This window comes from Eschrichtius robustus, chromosome 4 (assembly GCF_028021215.1).
Source record: "Eschrichtius robustus isolate mEscRob2 chromosome 4, mEscRob2.pri, whole genome shotgun sequence".
Classification (NCBI taxonomy): Eukaryota; Metazoa; Chordata; class Mammalia; order Artiodactyla; family Eschrichtiidae; genus Eschrichtius; species Eschrichtius robustus.
The window spans coordinates 61527837-61549602 of NC_090827.1; the positions used below are offsets into that span (position 1 = coordinate 61527837).

A 21766-nucleotide genomic window follows, 5' to 3' on the forward strand; every position below is an offset into this window, starting at 1 on the left:
CATTTATAAAAATATACACAATGACACTTCCCAAAGCCCTAAATTTCTTGTAAAAATAAAATTAGGTAGATGAAAGCTCAGAGCATGGTGCTTGGCATGCAGTAGCATTTGATGAATGACAATTGCCTTTGGTTTCTTAGTTTTCTAACTGAAATCTCAAACACAATATGAATATTGTGTTGTATATAGCTTTAATGACATTAAGTTACCGTAAGTGACCTTATTCCTAGGTAATCGAAATGTCTTTCTTTATGTAAGTTGCTTTCTTTATAAGTTGCTTCAAACTTTTTTTTTCAAAAAAGTCAAGGTATAATTAAATATCTTTAAATAAATGTCATTGTTAACTTCCTTTCAGCAATTTTAGCAATTCAAGTTATTTTCTGAATATCCCTAGTTGTTTGTTTAGGGTAAAAAACAAATATGGCTTAAAGGACCACATATAAATAAACCAAAATTGCCCCAGTTTTACCTGTTTTAGCCACTATTGTTATGTGACTATGATCTCCAGCTGATTCCAGGAAAGCAATGTCATAATCAGTGAGCCATTATTTTTGTCTCTTTGGTCAGGGGAGGGGAGGGGAGCCTTTCCCTTACATAATTATTCTAGGATTAGTGGTGCACCAACCATTTTCCATCTAGAGTTTACAGGCCAGAATCCCTAATGAGGCACATTGGATGATGAGAGAACATTTGATGAATATATAAGAATAAACAATAGGTAAAAAAAGATTTTGATTTGAGTTCTAAATTAATTCCTTGGCCATGAAAACACACAAAAAATGTACAAGGAGTTAAAACTTCTCCAGTTGGAGCACGTATTTTGCTAGAAACAAATATGGGTCTATGACAAAAAGAAACGGAGATGAAGGGATAATTTTTGCCCCTTTCAACAGATTATTGATTCCTAAAGCATGTCAACCTCACTCTGTGAGATTATGCTCTTTAGCACTGCCATGCATTATGAATGGGACACATATGGCAGGCTGTTTTGTAAAAGCAGAACTGGAATAAAGATGTAGCAATACTCTACTCAAATAAGGAAAATGCTAAGTTTTTTGCTATTTGAATATATGAATGTGAAATGTTCTTAACTGGCAGAGAGTTACAGAAGTGTAGATATAACTCTGGAAGCTTTGCAAATTTAAACTCATGCTTGTTTTTTGTCTTCCTTAAATATGCCCCTTGGGTTCTATTAAAAAGTGTTACTAATAAAATGTGGAGTGTGACCAACATAGCTATAAATTCTTGAGAAACAGTTATGCATGCTTGATGCCTGCTCCTTCAATTATTATAACACTGGCACTTAAGGAAAAACAAATAAACAAGGAAAATAAAAGCACATCCCCACTTTCCAAAATTATGGCAACAATAGCCAAAAGCAGAATGAAGAATCAAGATCAGGGGCTTTAGAATAAGACAGGATTCCAAGTGCTGGTTCAGCTACTTCATTATATGACCACGGCAAATCAATTCACTATAAGCCTCAACTTTTTGCATCTATAATATAAGGATAATAAACTTACTAACCTCATAAGGGTGTTGTGAGATTTAAATAAGATGATGTTTCAGAAATGCTCAACAAATATTAGCCCTTATTACCATAATAGATAAACATTATGAACACTAATGTTTAAATAAAATGATGAAAATCCTATACTGAAACTCTCTATTCAAAGATTATTTTCAAATCTGCTTGATAACAACCACTATGTTTTAAAAAATAATGTCCCATAAAACCGCGGTGGGGTGGGGATGGTGGTGTGCTGAATTGGGCGATTGGGATTGACATGTATACACTGATGTGTGTAAAACTGATGACTGATAAGAACCTGCAGTACAAAAAAACAAACAAACAAACCAAAAAACAACTAATACTAAACTTTCTTTGGGTTATTTGTATGGAAATATGTTAATATAAATGTTTCAGACATTACATGAAATTTCTAAAAATCTTATATGTTCTGGTATAATGTTATAAGTCATAATTCTAGTTATTACTTTAAAATATATCTCTCAGAAATAACTAAATTTCCTTGTCAATTGCATTATTATGAACTTTCATCAAATCTTTAACCGTGGTCATTTTTAAGTCTTTTGTCATTTACAGAGAGTTCTGGGTGTACTCTGATGCTTTTGCAAAAATGTTCCTATAAAAGGGTTTCATCTTCAAGGAATTCATGGAAAAGACTCTGACAAGTACAGGTTTCTGGTAACTGATGATACTGCTGAACTGAATGAAGAAGCATTTTCAGAACTCTAATGAAAAACTGATGAATTCATAAAAGTGCTAACAAAAGATCAAGATGAAAAAAAAATTAATTACATGGGACTGAGTGAACTGATGAGGATGATTATAATTTTTGTGACTTTCTGTTTGAATAAAAAAAAAAATCCCACAAGGACTCAGAGGCAAAAAATATACAAATCAATTTTCACTGCAAAGTAAAGAAGCTGTTACAGTGGAGGATTACTGGACTGAATGTCAATATTATGACATAGTATGAGTGTGTTTCGTGTTTGGTAATTGCAACCATTGTTGCTTTTGTTGTGGTCATCCATTTACAATGCTTGGTGTCAGTTTATTTACCTCTTGAAAAATAAAATACAGTGTGTGTGTGTGAAAAAATAAAAATAAAATGGTAAAAAAAAAAAAATAATGTCCCATGATACTCAAATATAAGAAGGTAATAATTATTTAATACCTCTCTTTTCTTCTAAGAGTTATTGTTTCAGCTAATACATTTAGGTGTTTAATGCATTTTAATTTAGTTTTTCTATATGATGTGAGGAAGGGATCCAATTTTAATTACTTGTATGTGGATATCTGCTTGTCCAAGTAAAATTGTTCAAAAACACTGTTCTTTCCCTATTGAATTATCTTAGTACATTTCTTCAAAATCAATTGACTATAAATGTAAAGGCTCATTTCTAAACTCTCAGTTCTCTTCCACTGAGGGAAATACACACACACACATACACACACACACCTATCTTTATGCTTGTACCACATAAACTATAGTACTATGGATACCATAGTTCTGTAGTAAGTTTTGAAATCATGAGTTGTAAGTCCTCCAACTTTCTTTTTGTTCTAAGATAGTTTTGGCAATTCTGGGTTTGCTGCATTTCTGTATGAATTTTAAGATAAACTTGTCAAGGTCTACAAAAAAGGCAACTGCAATATTGATAAGAATTGCATTGAATCTGTATAACAATTTGGATAGTGTTTCCATCTTAACAATGTTAAGTCTTCTGAGTTATGACTATAGGATATTTTCCCATTTATGTTGGTCTTCTTTAATTTAATACAAGTTATATCGTTATTTTGTTAGATTTATTCATAAGCATTTTATTCTTTGTTGGTATTACTGGAAATGAAATTGCTTTCTGATTTTATTTCAGATTGTCCATGCTAATACATAGAAATAAAATTGGTAATGTATATTGATTTTTGTATTCTGCAAAAAAAATATAATAATAATAATGTCCCATGATACTCAAATATAAGAAGGTATTAATTATTTAATCACATAGAAAAAAACTTAATGTCCCTATACATGCTTTTTCAGAAATGTCAAGGACTAGCTAGTCCTGGAGATGAATCAGATAAATTTGAAACTAAATAGGTTTTTCTAAGGTTTAAAATAATTAACACAGGGGCAAAAAATGACTGTGCCTCTATTTACAAAGCTTGCTTCAGTTAAAATCTGGATTTGTCTGTGACTGACTATAGTAGAATGAGGTATTAATGACATCTGGATAGCTCTAGGGGCTTGAGGCAAGAGGAAAGACCTTCAGCAGCAAGGAACATTCAAGACAGAATGGCAAAGGTAGAAAAAAGGAACCCAAATGAGAGCAGGTACAGGTTTTCCTTTCCTATCTCTTTCCCTCATATTCTTGCCCCACTCCTTTCTCTTGGTGCTAATTGAAAACTAGATGACTTCTTTCTACTAAATTAATTTAAAAGCCAAAATTACCCTCAATTTCAGCATCTCTAGGCCTTTCAGTTTCCCATCTGTTTTTATAAGCTTTATTGAGATATAATTTATATCCCATATAGTTTATCCATTTAATTCACATGTCTTTTCATTTCTTCTTTTCTCCCAAGAAGAGTCATTTAATTAGTACGCTTGGTACTTTGCAGGAGACAAGCCATTTCAGCTTAGTACACCACTCCCATGCTCTTCTACGTTAAAAGGTTTACAGTCCCAGAAGACAACATGGACCACAGGCAGAATCTTGCCACAGACTGGGACTGGATCATCTTAATATTTTTTATTTCATTTTATAATTGTGAAATCAGTACATCTTGAAGAATGTACTTGGAGAAATCAGAGAAAGATAAAGAATCAATATTTATCTATCACCTATTAGCTGTTAGCCTGAGGTAACAACTCTTCTCAAGTTGTATTTTTTCATCTTTATTTTCTGTTGTCAATGTGTGTGTGTGTGTGTGTGTGTGTGTGTGTGTGTGTGTGGTTTTATTTAGATTTCTATCATGTCTATAACCTAACATAATTATTTTTCAAAATGTAATTGGTCGTAAGAATTCCTCCTTATAGCTACACCATCATTCATTAAGTATTCCCATGTTGTTGGATGTTTAGGCTGTTTCCAACTTTTTGCTATGATAAATAAACCTGTGATGGATATCTTTGAATATTTCTCTGAAAGCCTCCTTGTATTGCTCTTTAGGATAAACTCCTGGATGTAGTATTTTGAGACCTAAGATAATGTCTGTTCACAAGCTTATATCTGAAACAAGTTTTAAAGTCTATTTATTTGTGTTTGAAGAAATTTACTCAGGTTTACGATCTCATCTAATGCCCACAGTAAACTAATGCCATTTTCTAAGTTCTTTTCAAGCCATACAGAGCTTCCACTAAAAAGTCAGAAAATTTATCATAAAGTAGAGGAGGGGGAAACTCCTTCAAGTAGTTTTTTATTCAAAAAAAAAGTAAATTTGGGGTGACATCTTAATGACCTAAAAGAACTTATGTTACTCTTAATGTACAAAGAGGAATTCTCATTCATTCTGACATGGTGTATCACATATTTTTATGACTATCCTAAGTGTCCTGTGAAAGATGTATGTTATGTGTCCTTTGTTTTGTGTGTGTGTGTGTGTGTTTTACAGAGACAAGGAATCTTCCTGCCTATCTTTAAAATAAGTGTAAGTATGAATTATGAGACACATACAACAGAAACATGATGGAAATACAACTGCCCTTTTTTTGCAACGTAATATGTGATCCCTGATATTGATTTCTATCTTGATTGAAAGGGCACACATTAGGAAGATACTAAGGCAGATAGGCTGCAATCTGCACCCTCAGAGAAGAACTATGACTTATTTAAATTTGTTCTAACCACAGTCATAAAGCCCAGACCCATGCATAGTTACTCATTAATGTTCAAGTTTTGAAACAAAGGTAAGTCATTCTAAGATAATCAATTAATAAGTAACCAAATCAGAAATAAATCAGGGAGGAAACGCACTTAGGTGAAAGATGGAGAGCCAGAGCCAGGAACATTTCTCTGAATATATACATGGGTGAGAGGAAAGGACTTTCATAGAAACCTGCCTGAGGAGATCTATGGCAACACAGTGATTCCTTCCTTCTCATTGCTCTCCTTCAGAACCAAAGCCACACCTAAAGCAGGTAGCTAGGTGCACAGTCAGATTCTCCATAGCCTATTTCAAACACCACCTCTGTATAGATTATTACACAAGCGTTGATGTGTGATACTTCATCCTTGATTTTAAACAAAAAAAAATAGCTTCCTAAATTTTAATTAGATGTGCGGTGTTATTGCAAAGCCACAACTAGTAATGACTGACTCTAGATCTAATGAAATCATTTCACTTTCTGCCAGTCAACACACATTTGGGAGAGACATTCAGCAATACCACAAATCCGAATGTACCGCAGGAATGATGATTTCACCAAAGAAGGGCTCATACTGCTACCCACACGAGAAAGTAAAGCAATGGTATTTTCTCGTTCTTTCACTGAGGACAGTCATCACCTCTCAGCCATTTCTCTGCCTTCTCCCTACCTTACCTTTGAATTCTGCACCTGTAAGCTCTGAGTCAATGGTGTTGATGCAATGCTATATTAAGCTTTCAGGAAGTGGAACAGCCCTAAACAAGGTGTTAAGGAGAATCTATGTTTGAATGGATCCTGAAGAGATCATCTGCCCCGATGAAGGCTTTTTTCAAGTTTTAGGAAAAAACCTTAAACCAAGATAAGCACCTGATTTCTAAAGAAGGAAGTTTATTCATTTAACAGTGAGTTTTCTAGTTTCCAATGTAAGGTTCTTCACGAGGTACAAGATATACAACGATAAATAAGACATGGTCCTGGCCACCGGAGGTCACAATGCAGTAGGAGTAACATCAATACTATCCCCTAATGTGGTCACCTTCAGTGCTGTCCCACTTGTAATCCGTACTGTTCTTTACTCATCACGTATCTCATCTAGGTCCTCTGTATTGCCATTCTCCGTCTCCTCTGTCACTATCTTGTTACACTTCAAAATTTGCGATGTGATGCTTGAAAGAAGACTTTTCTACTTTAAATAAAGGCACCCACTGTCACCCCATGTTAGCATCATGTATTTAAATTTTACATAATATTAAGGCATATTTTATGCCTTACATGGGTCTTGTTAAACAGCTTTGTTTCAGCTATAAACAATGACTTGATTCAGCCTCATATAAAGTAAGGGCTACTAAAAAATTAATAAACTAGAAAGAGGTAAGTCCATTGAAGGCATGGTAAAAAGAAAATGCCTTAAACCTCCTCTTCAGTGTAGTCCAGATAGCATTTATTGGAGCCACTTGTTGAAGTGAGTCATAATATCCAAGGGACATATTCAAAAGGGCACAGAAGCTGTAGAGTAGATTTTAAATCATCTACTGATAACCAGGGAAAATATCATGGCTTCAGGCACCACTCTTTATTCAATATGGATTAGATACCCTAGAACCTATTGGTTTTTAATGCAGAGAGAAAAATTTGGTAACAGAGGGGTAGAGGGCTTTTAATCCCTACTAGCATGTAGACTCTGAATGTCATACCCATGTCTGCCTTGACCAGACCCTCCAGAGAGTTGAATCGACAGCATAGGGGTGTAATAATAAATAGAAAAAAATAGACTGGATGACCAGGAAAAAATAGCCTAAATGGCCAGGAAAAACTATAGAGCATATCCAAAGTATGTAGAACTTTTGTTTCAGGTCCTAGTTTTTAAAAAATAAGAATGAATTTAAGTCAATAGATGGTTCAAGCAAAAATTAAGCAGCCCAGCCTCAGAAATCAGATGATCAGACCATAAAGAACTGAAAAAATAATTTGTTCTTGTTTTACAAAGCATTAAAATAATTAAATAATAAGCATGAGAAATACATGGTTACTGAAACCAGGCTCTCTGGTGAAAAAAATTATATGAAGATGCAATAGTCTGTGAGAATTGAGGCTGGAAAAAGCAAGTCAACTGGGACACCTAGCCAAGCCATATAATGGAAATCAAATGCATTGAAGGATAAAGGATGATCATGGCAAGTCCACTAGGCACATGCCAGAAACACAAGCTCAAACAGAAAATACAAGCTGTGAGAAACATTTATTAATGATGCTTAAGTTTATATGTGGAAAAATTTAACATTTATGAAGTTAAGACAATCATTCTATTTTTAGAGCATAATTTTGCCTCTACTATATGGTGTATTTTGTTTTCCCAAAGATGTTTTCTCATGTTACTCAAAAAGTACTTTCAAAGATGACAAAGAGTGGAGTTACAAGGGAACAACAAGTATGAAACAGCAAAGCTTCAGAAAAAAAACCCACAATATTTTTCTTACACAATTATTCAAAATGAATGCTGCAGCAAGAATAGGCCATCCTTCATTAGCACTGGTTATGCAGAGGCAAAAAGGAAACATATGGAACTTATACCAACCAATAAGCGTCAGACATGACAGGACTGCTCAATCCACACAGCTTCGTTCTCAAAAAAGCTATTTAGGGCTTCCCTGTGGCGCAGTGGTTGAGAATCTGCCTGCCAATGCAGGGGACAAGGGTTCGAGCCCTGGTCTGGGAAGATCCCACATGCCGCGGAGCAACTAGGCCCGTGAGCCACGACTACTGAGCCTGCGCGTCTGGAGCCTGTGCTCCACAACAAGAGAGGCCGCGATAGTGAGAGGCCCGCGCACCGCGATGAAGAGTGGCCCCCGCTTGCCGCAACTGGGGAAAGCCCTCGCACAGAAGCGAAGACCCAACACAGCCAAAAATGTAAATAAATTAATTAATTAATTTTAAAAAAATCTATTTAACAACACTCATGTAAGGCATAAAATATACCTTAATATTATGTAAAATTTAAATACATCATGCTTACATGGGACAATATTGGGTATCTTTATTTAAAGTAGAAAAGTCCTCTCAAGCACCACATTGTGAATTTTGAAGTGTAACAAAATAATAAAAGAGGAGGCGAATGGCATTGATTGTATAAACAATTGTTTTGTATAAACAAACTCACTCTCATGGTTTTATCCATGCCTCAGTGTCCGGTACCATTGATGCTAATGACTTTCAAACCTATCACTCCAGATTAGAGCTTTCTCCCTCACCCCAAATCCACATATCTCAATCCTCTACTGGACTTCTCCACCTGAATATACCATGAGTGTTTCAAATTTAACAAGTTCAAATGGGATTCATCATCACCTCCCACCCTCTCATCTTCTTCCCCCACCCCCAAACCTTGCTTCCTTTCTGTATGCTCTTCCTTGTTACTGGTAACACCATATGCCCAGGATCCAAAGCCAGAAAGTCTTCCTAGTCTACTTTCTGTTTCTCTGTTTGATTTTCAACTATTCCTTTATTAGTTTAGAACCACATCAATGCTACTTCCAGTCTTGCCCAGGGGCTACCAGAGTAACCGTTCTAAAATTTAAATTTATTCCAAGCATGTTATTCCAATGCTTACAACTATTTAAAGGTTACCCATAACCTACAGGATAAAATACAAATCTTTTCATTTATTTTGCTGTCTGGTCCTTCCCAGATGCTCAATTTCATTTTTCACCACTCGCAGACAGGCATCTATCATTTTGAAATAGTTAAATTTTTTTTGATATATGCATAGTGTTTTATAGCTTTAATCTACCAAAAGTCCTCTTCCCTTTCATTCTTCCCAGGGAGTTTCTGTTCATTCTGTGGGACGGGACCCACTCAATCATTTCATCTTCAGAGTCAGTAAAACACAGCTGTCACTCCTCCTCAGTGGCTCTTTCTCTCTGTCTCTCTCTTTGTCTCTGTCTGTCTCTGTCTTTCTGTCTCTGTGTGTCTCTGTCTCTCTTGGACTCTGTCTCTCTCTCTCTTCTCTCTGTATTGTCTCTCTTTCTCTCTGTTTCTCTCTTCCTAGATGATAGATAGCCAGACATATACATATCTACACACACATACCTCTAATACTATGTCAGTGAACTGTATTACCCTAATTTGTTTGTACTCCTTTCTCCTCTGCTAGGCTCTGAATTTCCCAAGAGCTGAAACTATAATTTATGTATCTTTGTTTTCCAGAACCTGATGTAGGCCCTAATATATGTAGTGGCAAAATTAGTATCTGTTCAAAAAATGAATGAACCCAGGGAAATGTGTACAGACTTCTACACTACAGCACTGTTTATAATAGCAATAAATTGGAAATAACATTCATATCCATCAACAGAATATGGATACTTAGTCAACTGAGTATTATACAACTAGTGTTACGTGTATTTACATGAGCAAATCTCCAAAACGTAATGCTAATCAGAACAAGTTGCAGAAATGTACAGCATGTAGAATTGAAAACATACATAATATTCAGATCTAACAAATCTGGTTGATGGTTGTATAGGTGTTAACATTGTTTTCTTGCTATTTTTGTGCATATTTTAAATATTTCACAATATAAATTTCTTAAAGACTTGGCCATAAAAACATAACAGAGTAATAATAACAATGGCCAGAGACATTTCTTGAAAGGGCCTTTCGCCTTTGTGATATACATATATGTAACCAAGTAAAATTAAGTATAAACAACACATCATTTAACAATATAAAACATGGTTCAAAGGAAATCTGTATTTTTTCATAATAAAGAAAGGTCTTTGATTTAATTGCTCTTTACCGAAGACGTTCTTTCGGATACTGCTATGGACACTTGCTTTATTCATGAAAATTAGGAAGTATATATATGTGTAAGAAAAGAATCTCCAAAGAAAAAAAATCAGTCTCTGCTTATCATGTACTGATACCATCAAATGAAAACACTTGGAGTTGAAAGATTGCCTAAGTCCATGCAATTATAACAAGCTGAAATATATATATATATATATATATATATATATATATATATATATATATATATATATATATATATATATATATATATATGGGTCTCAAGTAAATGAAGAAAAAGAAATTAAGCCTTGGGATGCTTCCAGATGCTCATTCTGGGGGGAATGTTTTTGCTTAGGATAACATGGGTCAAGGAAAAATATAAGAGTAAACGTTTATATACACCTTTCACAGCATATATATCAAGGTACCAGCAACTTAACTAAGCCCTTTAGTGCTAGATGATAAATTTTTGTATATTTTCATTTAAAGCATACTGTAGTATTAGTCATAGAGTCATAACATGACAAACTGAAGGGAAGAGAAACTACATTCATTTAGCACCAATCATGTGCTAGACACTTAATTCTTATAGCAGACTGTACCACTAGTATTATTACCTCCATTTTATAATAGTTGAAAATGAAGTCCAGAGAGTTAAATCTGATTTTTAAGGTTAAAACTGAAATTGAACCCAGATCCTCCTTACTTTAAAGGCAAGCTTCTTCTACTACAATACCCTGCCTCATATTCTAGTCCCTTTCGCTTTACCCCACAGAATACCATCTTCTTGTATGTGTATCCCTAAAGCCTCATAGTGTACCTATTTGTAATAATAACAGGCCTAGAGAATGGGTTACAAGTGATACTCATATATCAACTTTATATATGTTAAAACTGTTTAATTATACACATGTAAGGCATGAAATATTATATATACATATATGAATACTATATACACATATACAGCTTTTGTTATACACAAAGGTTTAAATGTTAATTTTGGTTTTGAGAATACAAGTAACCATTCATAAGCAAAGAAAAAACTTAACACCAATATAATAAATATTAAAGGTCCCTTTTGCAAATAATCTTAGGTATTTACAAAGATGATTACAGTTGTTTAGTGCAATATTCATAATAGTAAAAAACTTGGAACAATCTAGAAGTCCAACAATCAGGAACTGAATAAATAAATTACAGTATGCTCATCATATAGAATACTATGGAGTCATTAGAAATCATGTTTTGGGGACTTCCCTGGTGGTGCAGTGGTTAAGAATCTGCCTGCCAATGCAGGGGACATGGGTTTGAGTCCTCGTCCAGGAAGATCCCACATGCCGAGGAGCAGCTAAGCCCGTGCGCCACAACTACTGAGCCTGCGCTCTAGAGCCCGTGAGCCACAACTACTGAGCCTGTGCTCTAGAGCCTGTGAGCCACAACTACTGAGCCCACGTGCCTAGAGCCCATGCTCCACAACAAGACAAGCCACCACAATGAGAAGCCAGCGCACCACAATGAAGAGTAGCCTCTGCTCGCCGCAACTAGAGAAAACCCGTTCGCAGCAATGAAGACCCAACGCAGCCAAAAAGAAAGAAAGAAAGAAAGAAATCATGTTTTAGAATAATGCATTTTATGAGAAACACAGTGTAGAGACCTAAAATACAAACTGTACACACCAGGTGAAAGAACTATTGTAAATATTTAGATTTCCATACGAATACAAAATAGCGGAAGGCCAAACAGCAAATTGTTAGCTGTGGTTGGCTTTGGCTGGGATTATGGGTCTTTCCCCTCTTATTGTCCATGTTTCCTAGGTTTTTACCTTAGGGATATATTACTGACATCAAGGGGAAAAAATCAATAAGCAAGCGCCCTCTTATACATTGATGAAGCTTACTCATTGTAGACCAGGGAGGCTTCGCCTAAGGCTTCGCCTTCCTCATTTGGGGATGGATTGTGGGGACTGGAGTGGGGATGGGGAGGAGGTAGAAAGAGAGAGAGGGAGACTGGGAGGGTGGGTAAAGGCCTGAGATAACAAATCCCTTAGCCGAAGTGCCTCCACCTCCCCCAGCTCCTTGCAAAGTCAGACTTCCAAAAGAGAGAGAGGCAACAAGGGACTCATCCAGGGACAACAGAGTACACAGCTATGAGCAAAGGCTCATGGCATCATGAGAAGCCGCAAATCTTAAGTGAAAATAAAGCTTTTATGAAGTTGTTCTCATGCATAAGTCACATCTTAGATTAATTTATTTACATTTATGATGACTAGTAAACTTTGATACTATGTTAGTATCAAAAGTAACCAAAAAGTATATTGATTTAGTTATATAAAAGTTATAGCTTAATAATCAACTGATTTATTATTTCTAAATTATTGTTCAGATATATATATATGTAATGGCCTGAGAAGGACTAGCATATAAAAATTAGCATATAACATTTATTGAGTATTTGTAATTTGCGAGTCACTGTGCTATGTTCTTTACACAGACTGGCTGGCTTAACAACACTATTGTTAGAGGTTATCATATTTTTCACACTGAAGAGACTGAGGCTCAGAGAGATGGGATAACTTGACAAGGTTATACGATTAGCAAGTGGCAAAACTGGGAGTTAAATTCTGGAATTCTTACTCTAGCAAGGCCTGTGCTTTCACACTACTCTATACCATTGAAAATAATTGACAAAACTAAGATAAACGACAAATTTGGGAAGGCAGGAAGGAATTCTAAATGGAGAAGCAGAGGCTAAAGGTGAGAAGATGGAGAATGAGAAATAGGATATGGGAGGAACAATAGCTTTAGTGAGACCATGAAGTGTGCTGGCATCTACTCAGGAAGCACCCAGGGCTGTCAGTGAGCAAGTTCCACTTCCGAGTTGCATGAGCTGCCTATGGTGGAGTTGAGTATTTCCACGCCCCACCCCTTGGAACTTCTCAGTGTCCTGGCATCCTGAAAATTACTAACCTGGCTCCAAGAGGAGGAAATTTAACAGAGGGAAAACTCCGAGTAGGATGATGTGTAATGGGAGTGTGTCTAAAACTTGATAATATGATGGGAGAAGCAGTGAAAAGAAGTTGGTTGGTCACCTTGCATTTTATGACGAGTAAGTATGAATATTCCAAATTACTGAATTACCCATTTATCCTGTTTTATATTACAATGTCTATTATTAAAAGTGTTGCAATAGAGACGCTTCAGTTACGATTGTGAAGGTTCATTCATCATGCTGGTGGGGAGAGCTTAGTGGATAAAACATCAGCTATCACTAACTATGACATTCTGCATTCAGAAGTTAATATGCTAGTGGCATTGACTCAGCAGCTTATCTTCTGAATGAAGCCAATTCCACAGAGTTTACTCAGATGGGTGGAGGGTCCTTTGGACAATGTCTGGGAAAAAAGTGCCTATCCTGCCTTGATAATCAAGATTCCTAGAAGTTTTACAAACTGAAGATTTCCCCCCAGTTTCCTGGAAGCATGAGATATAGGCCAACCAAAGGTCTTCTACCACACTCTCAGAATTGGTGCCTTATTCTGGCTAATTTCCCCTGCTTTATCACTAGCCTTACACAAAGCCAATTTAGCCGTCCCCTAAACTACTTCCATTCAACTGTTTAATACTCTTACTATATTTTATTTCATTTTTAAAATTTTTATTTTATATTGGAGTATAGTTGATTTACAATGTTGTGTTAGTTCCAGGTGTACAGCAAAGTGATTCAGTTATATATATACATATATATATATATATATATATATATATATATATATATATATATATATATATATATATATATATATTCTTTTTCAGATTCTTTTCCCATATAGGTTATTACAGAGTATTGAGTAGAGTTCTCTGTACTATACAGTAGGTCCTTGTTGATTACCTATTTTATATATAGTAGTGTGTATATGTTAATTCCAACCTCCTAATTTATCCCTCCCCCCCACCTTCCCCTTTCTTACTATATTTTAGATGTCTATAAATAGTCTCTTTACTTTCTTCATCCTGCTCATAATTTCTTAATCTTAATCTTTCAAATCAAATCAGCCCATTCATCCACTTAATGATAAGAACTATTCGTTTATAAATAAATCTTTCACTTTTATGGCTTTATCAATTTACTTTACAATGACAAAGTAGGTATGCTTAGTAGTCATAAAAATAACGCTATCACTAAGTGAATCAACCAATATCTCAGACGAATGATTCCATCTTTATAAAATTATTCTTAAAAATTTATCATCTAAGTTTATATCAATTTGAAGAAATCCTTGCTCCAGTTGTAATCTCAAAATGAATACAGCACACATTTATTGAGTACCCACTGTGTGGCAGATATTGTTCTAAGCACTTGGCTTAGAAAAAAAGCTAAAACAAAACAAAACAAAACAAAACAAACAGTCCTGTTCCTGCTATAATCTAGTGAAGGTGACCGACAACCATAAACAGGTGTTAAGTGCTATAACCACGATACAGGAAAATGTCCTAGAAACAGATTCATGCTCTCTGTGAACTCAGAGGTAGCTATAAGTAGAGACTTGAAGCTCCTTATTTCTAAATACAGTTTGACAATCTGATTTTCAGATTCAAGCTTCTAAATTAGCCCAATTTTTGATTTTTGAAAGTAGATGCTTAAAAAGTAAGTGATACACAGTTAAATCTATAAGCATAGGACTACGGGAATTTGAGAAACTGAAGGGGTGAGATTAATATTAATATAAGTTAATTTTATTAATGCCCCAGGATCTTCACACAATGATTTCCTCTTTTACATTTTTCTTTTTCAAGCCCATTCTGAGATTTCGTCATTACATTCTGTACTGTCATCTATCAGATATCATTAATCTTTCTGATACATTACGCACTGCTCCGCCTTCTACTCTTCCTGACTTCTAGATGGGACTGCTTCCTTATATGCTGACATCCTAGTTATGACAATGATCCAGCCCTCCCTGTTCCAGCTACCTCTGTCATTAGATCGCTATCTCCTTCTTTAATACCCACTGCTAATTGTATTTGTTATTTCCCACACATAATGCACGATGTGATCATTTTAGTAATATTTCATTCCTATTGTCCGGTTATATAGAATTTCTTTTTTACATTAACTCCTGCTTTCTATATAATTTCACTGTAATTTACCTTTACGTATTTTACCCTTAAATTCTCCAGGTGATTACTAAGGAAGTGGAAATGTAGCAATCTTTAGTTATTTCTTATAAATTCTCAATTTTCTACCCTGAAATTTCCCATTATCCAAATATGTATTTCTTCAGCATGACTGCAGGGCTTTGTGCAGGGCTGTCTTCCAGCATTCAGAGTACCTTTGTATCTAATTAGAGGCATTAGAGCTAGAATACAAGATGGGAGTAAGACCTGTTTGCACTGTTTTCGTTCAAAATGTCTTCCAGGTCAGGATTAGGATGGTGTGCGGCCAACTGGCTGTCTGAAGTAGCTACACACCTGACTGGCGCACTCTGGTGGTAACAGGATACTCTGAGCAGGATGGCTGCTGTACACAGCCTCCATGCTGTCTCTACCCCTAGGGGCCTGAGTACCTCCTGACTCATTTTCTGTTCATTTTATATAGGCTTGGTCCTTCCTTTCCCTTCTCGTCCTTTATTTTCTTTTTCTTTCCCTGTCTTATTTTTAACACCTAGTACTCAGTGCTGATTTAGGCCTTTACAAAGGAGCATACAGTGAGTCTATAGGAGGAACTCAAGGATGATGATAGTATTCACATGCATACTTGGGACCTAAGGTTTGATTTAGTCACAAAAAAATGTCATTGGTTCTTGAAAGAGGATTTTAATCACCCATTTGTCATTTCTTGTCAAAGAAAATAACATGAGCATGAATGTACACTGAGGGATTTTTCCCCACTAAAAGAAAATATTCATTCAACGTTATAATTGATAAATGGGAACTAAGGTCAATTGTGAAATAGTCTTTACAAGTTGGTAACACTGATGTCAAGTAGCACCTTTTAAAGACAGTGTAAATTTCATTCTGTCTAAAGTTAGAGAAAAACAAGGATGACCACTCAAATTCCTCTCTACTCACCAAATCCTGAGACTGGTGTGTGAATCCAAGTGTTTCTAAAAAGAATTCAGCAGAGGGCAGACAGCAGAAGCAAGAAGAACTACAATCCTGCAGCCTGTGGAACAAAAACCACATTCACAGAAAGATAGACAAGATGAGAAGGCAGAGGGCTATGTATCAGATGAAGGAACAAGATAAAACCCCAGAAAAACAACTAAATGAAATGGACATAGGCAATCTTCCAGAAAAAGAATTCAGAATAACGATAGTGAAGATGAACAAGCACTTCGGAAAAAGAATGGAGGCAAAGATTGAGAAGATGCAAGAAATGTTTAAAAAAGATCTAGAAGAATTAAAGAACAAACAGAGATCAACAATACAATAACTGAAATGAAAACTACACTAGAAGGAATCAATAGCAGAATAACTGAGGCAGAAGAACGGACAAGTGACCTGGAAGACAGAATGGCAGAATTCACTGCTGAGGAACAGAATAAAGAAAAAAGAATGAAAAGAAATGAAGACAGCCTAAGAGACCTCTGGGACAACATTAAATGCAACAACATTCGCATTATAGGGGTCCCAGAAGGAGAAGAGACAGAGGAAGGACCTGAGAAAATATTTGAAGAGATTATAGTCAAAAACTTCCCTAATATGGGAAAGGAAAGAGCCACCCAAGTCCAGGAAGCACAGAGGGTCCCATACAGGATAAACCCAAGGAGAAACATGCTGAGACACATAGTAAAAAAATTGGCAAAAATTAAAGACAAAGAAAAATTATTGAAAGCAGCAAGGGAAAAACGAAAAATAACATATAAGGGAACTCCCATAAGGTTAACAGCTGATTTCTCAGAAGAAACTCTACAAGCCAGAAGGGAGTGGCATGATATACTTAAAGTGATGAAAGGGAAGAACCTGCAACCAAGATTACTCTACTCAGCAAGGATCTCATTTACATTCGATGGAGAAATCAAAAGCTTTAGAGACAAGCAAAAGCTAAGAGAATTCAGCACCACCAAACCAGCTCTACAAGAAATGCTAAAGGAACTTCTCTAAGTGGGAAACACAGGAGAAGAAAAGGACCTACAAAAACAAACCCAAGACAATTAAGAAAATGGTCATAGGAACATACATATGGATAATTACCTTAAACGTGAATAGATTAAATGCTCCAACCAAAAGACACAGGCTCGCTGAATGGATACAAAAACAAGACCCATATATATGTTGTCTACAAGAGACCCACTTCAGACCTAGGGACACATACAGACTGAAAGTGAGGGGATGGAAAAAGATATTCCATGCAAATGGAAATCAAAAGAAAGCTGGAGTAGCAATACTCATATAAGATAAAATAGACTTTCAAATAAAGAATGGCACAGGAGACAAGGAAGGACACTACATAATGATCAAGGGATCAATCCAAGAAGAAGATATAACAATTATAAATATATATGCACCCAAAATAGGAGCACCTCAACACATAAGGCAACTGCTAACAACTATAAAAGAGGAAATCAACAGTAACACAATAATAGTGGGGGACTTTAACACCTCACTTACACCAATGGACAGATCATCCAAACAGAAAATTCATAAGGAAACACAAGCTTTAAATGACACAATAGACCAGATAGATTTAATTGATATTTATAGGACATTCCCTCCAAAAACAGCAGATTACACTTTCTCTCAAGTGCACACGGAACATTCTCCAGGATAGATCACATCTTGGGTCACAAATCAAGCCTCAGTAAATATAAGAAAATTGAAATCATATCAAGCATCTTTTCTGACCACTACGCTATGAGATTAGAAATGAATTACACGGAAAAAAAACGTAAAAAACACAAACACATGGAGGCTAAACAATACGTTACTAAATAACCAAGAGATCACTAAAGAAATCAAAGAGGAAATCAAAAAATACCTAGAGACAAATGACAATGAAAACACAACGATCCCAAACCTATGGGATGCAGCAAAAGCAGTTCTAAGAGGGAAGTTTATAACTATACAAGCCTACCTCAAGAAACAAGAAAAATCTCAATAAACAATCTAACGTTACACCTAAAGGATCTAGAGAAAGAAGAACAAACAAAATCCAAAGTTAGCAGAAGGAAAGAAATCATAAAGATCAGAGCAGAAATAAATGAACTACATACAAAGAAAACAATAGCAAAGATCAATAAAACTAAAAGCTGGTTCTGTGAGAAGATAAACAAAATTGATAAACCATTAGCCAGACTCATCAAGAAAAAGAGGGAGAGGACTCAAATCAATAAAATTAGAAATGAAAAAGGAGAAGTTACAACAGACACCGCAGAAATACAAAGCATCCTAAGAGACTACTACAAGCACTCTATGGAAATAAAATGGACAACCTGGAAGAAATGGACAAATTCGTAGAATGGTATAACCTTCCAAGACTGAACCAGGAAGAAATAGAAAATATGAACAGACCAATCACAAGTAATGAAATTGAAACTGTGATTAAAAATCTTCCAACAAAGAAAACTCCAGGACCAGATGGCTACACAGGTGAATTCTATCAGAAATGTAGAGAAGAGCTAACACCCATCCTTCTCAAACTCTTCCAAACAATTGCAGAGGAAGGAACACTCCCAAACTCATTCTATGAGGCCACCGTCACCCTGATACCAAAACCAGACAAAGATACTACAAAAAAAGAAAATTACAGACCAATATCACTGATGAATATAGATGCAAAAATCCTAAACAAAATACTAGCAAACAGAATCCAACAACACATTAAAAGGATCATACACCATGATCAAGTGGGATTTATCCCAGGGATGCAAGGATTCTTCAATATGTGCAAATCAATCAATGTGATACACCATATTAACAAATTGAAGGAGAAAAATCATAGGATCATCTCAATAGATGCAAAAAAGCTTTTGACAAAATTCAACACCCATTTCTGATAAAAACTCTCCAGAAAGTGGGCATAGAGGGAACCTACCTCAACATAATAAAGGCCATATACGACAAGCCCACAGCAAACATCATTCTCAATGGTGAAAAACTGAAAGCATTTTCTCTAAGATCAGGAAGAAGACAAGGATGTCCACTCTCACCACTATTATTCAACATAGTTTTGGAAGTCCTAGCCACAGCAATCAGAGAAGGAAAATAAATTAAAAGGAATACAAATTGGAAAAGAAGAAGTAAAACTGTCGCTGGCTGCAGATGACATGATACTATACATAGAGAATCCTAAAAATACCACCAGAAAACTACTAGAGCTAATTAATGAATTTGGTAAAGTTGCAGGATACAAAATTAATGCACAGAAATCTCTTGCATTCCTATACACTCATGATGAAAAATCTGAAAGCGAAATTAAGGAAACACTCACATTTACCATTGCAACAAAAAAAGTAAAATACCTAGGAATAAACCTACCTAGGGAGACAAAAGACCTGTATGCAGAAAACTATAAGAAACTGATGAAAGAAATTAAAGATGATAAAAACAGATGGAGAGATATAACATGTTCTTAGATTGGAAGAATCAATATTGTGAAAATGACTATACTACCCAAAGCAATCTACAGATTCAATGCAATCACTATCAAATTACCAATGGCATGCTTTACAGAACTAGAACAAAAAATCTTAAAATTTGTATGGAGACACAAAAAAGACCCGAATATCCAAAGCAGTCTTGAGGGAAAAAAACGGAGCTGGAGGAATCAGACTCCCTGACTTCAGACTATACTACAAAGCTACAGTAATCAAGACAATATGGTACTGGCACAAAAACACAAACATACATCAATGGAACAAGATAGAAAGCCCAGAGATAAACCCACGCACCTATGGTCAACTAATCTATGACAAAGGAGGCAAGGATATACAATGGAGAAAAGACAGTCTCTTCAATAAGTGGTGCAGGGAAAACTAGATGGCTACATGTAAAAGAATGAAATTAGAACACTCCCTAACACCATACATAAAAATAAACTCAAAATGGATTCGAGACCTAAATGTAAGACTGGACACTATAAAACTCTTAGAGGAAAACATAGGAAGAACACTCTTTGACATAAATCACAGCAAGCTCTTTTTTGATCCACCTCCTAGAGTAATGGAAATAAAAACAAAAGTAAACAAATGGGACCTAATGAAACTTCAAAGCTTTTGCAAAGCAAAGGAAACCATAAACAAGACGAATAGACAACCCTCCGAATGGGAGAAAATATTTGCAAACGAATCAACGGACAAAGGATTAATCTCCAAAATATATAAACAGCTCATGCAGCTCAATATTAAAGAAACAAACAACCCAATCCAAAAATGGGCAGAAGACCTAAATAGACATTTCTCCAAAGAAGACGTACAGATGGCCAAGAAGCACACGAAAAGCTGCTCAACATCACTAATGATTAGAGAAATGCAAATCAAAACTACAGTGAGGTATCACCTCACACCAGTTAGAAAAGGCATCATCAGAAAGTCTACAAACAACAAATGCTGGGGAGGGTGTGGAGAAAAGGGAACCCTCCTGCACTGTTGGTGGGAATGTAAATTGATACAGCCACTATGGAGAACAGTATGGAGGTTCCTTAAAGAACTAAAAATAGAACTACTGTATGACCCAGCAATCCCACTACTGGGCATACACCCAGAGAAAACCATAATTCAAAAAGACACATGCACCCCAATGTTCATTGCAGCACTATTTACAATAGCCTGGTCATGGAAGTAACCTAAATGCCCATCAAGAGACGAATGGATGAAGAAGATGTGGTATATATATACAATGGAATATTACTCCGCCCTAAAAAGGAACGAAGTCAGGTCATTTGTAGAGACGTGGATGCATCTAGAGACTGTCATACAGAGTGAAGTAATTTAGAAAGCGAAAAACAAATACCGTATATTAACACATATATGTGGAACCTAGAAAATGGTAAAGATGAACTGGTTTGCAGGGCAGAAATTGAGACACAGATGTAGAGAACAAACGTATGGACACCAAGGGGGTAAAGCGGCAGGGGGGTGGGGGTGGGGGTGGTGGTGTGATGAATTGGGCGATTGGGATTGATATGTATACACTGATGTGTATAAAATGGATGACTAATAAGAAAATAAATAAATAAATAAACATTAAAAGAATAATAATACAATAATAATAAATAAATAAATAAAAAGAAGTCAACATAACATTGGGTTTGCCAAAAGTTCATTAGGCTTTGCCGTAATGAACTTTCTGGCCAACCCAATATTTGTCTTCTGTGAATATATCAACTGCTGCAGCAGTATTTTACTTAGTGTTGACCTGTGGTCTGAAAAACTGTATTGCCTGTCTAAACATCTGATGTCTTACTTATGTCAACCCAGTTCAAAAATTTGCACTTGATATCCTCTGAGTATAATTTCTCAGAAAAACGGGAAATGTGCTTAGCTTTACCAGTTTACTGGTGACTTCTTGAAAAGGGAATATTTCTATTTTTACTCTATGAAGAGGCAAATTACTCCACCTGGAATCATCACATATATATTCTGACTTTCA

At 35.7% G+C, this 21766-nt stretch overlaps 1 protein-coding gene across 1 annotated transcript in view; it reads right to left on the reverse strand.

Annotated features, from left to right (window-relative positions):
- MTHFD2L (methylenetetrahydrofolate dehydrogenase (NADP+ dependent) 2 like) overlaps positions 1-21766 on the reverse strand; it is a 142255-nt gene that overhangs the window by 56484 nt on the left and 64005 nt on the right. The gene's annotated exons all lie outside the window — the stretch shown is intronic.